This window comes from Chenopodium album, chromosome 20 (genome assembly GCF_948465745.1).
Source record: "Chenopodium album chromosome 20, dcCheAlbu1.1, whole genome shotgun sequence".
Lineage (NCBI taxonomy): Eukaryota > Viridiplantae > Streptophyta > Magnoliopsida > Caryophyllales > Amaranthaceae > Chenopodium > Chenopodium album.
Window position 1 is genome coordinate 17,448,757 of NC_137853.1, and position 722 is coordinate 17,449,478.

The 722-nt window shown below is 34.3% G+C and overlaps 1 non-coding gene across 1 annotated transcript; it reads left to right on the forward strand.

Annotated features, from left to right (window-relative positions):
• Positions 1-346: 346 nt before the first annotated feature.
• On the forward strand, positions 347-453 carry LOC145599894 (small nucleolar RNA R71). Its single transcript, XR_014104144.1, has one exon. It is a non-coding gene; the product is annotated as a small nucleolar RNA R71 (small nucleolar RNA).
• Positions 454-722: the final 269 nt, after the last annotated feature.

The following is a 722-nucleotide window of genomic DNA, read 5'->3' on the forward strand; positions in this document are numbered from 1 at the left end:
ATGACCTACAAGACCACAATTTTCACAAAATATTACAGGGTTAGTACCAATAGCAGAAACATTAGCAACAGAAGATGAATTAGAATTATTAATATTGTCTAATTTCTGGCTAATAGAAGTCAATTGTGCTTGCAAAAAGGATATAGAATCGACTTGATGTTTTCCCTTATTTGCAAATCCTCTGGGATTCCCATATTGGGAATTATAAATAGCCATCTCTTCGACAACATTGCTCGATATATTCACATACAAATTCATAAATCTTCCGTTAACTGTAGAGTCCAAAATCATTCTTGAATTATATCCAAGCCCATTGTAGAAAGCTTGGATTATCTGCCACTGTTCTAGTTTATGATGGGGACATTCTCTCTGCAAATCCTTAAATCTTTCCCAAGCTTCATAAAAAGATTCATCCGCTTCATGGGAAAAATTTAGGATTGAACTCCTTAACAAAGCTGTCATCTCTGCAGGGTAATATTTATTATAGAAATTCAAAACAAGAGTATCCCAGTCAGTAATACCAAGTGCAGTTCTATTCAATCCATTATACCATAATTTAGCTTTACCACACAAAGAAAAAGGAAAAAAAATCTCCCTGATTTTGTCTTGTGTTGACCCCAGCTTGCCTAATGGTGTTGCAATATTGACAGAAATCTGCAATATGAAGATTTGGGTCTTCACCTTTAGCTCCGCTAAATTGCTTTCTTTCAATCATAGTAATA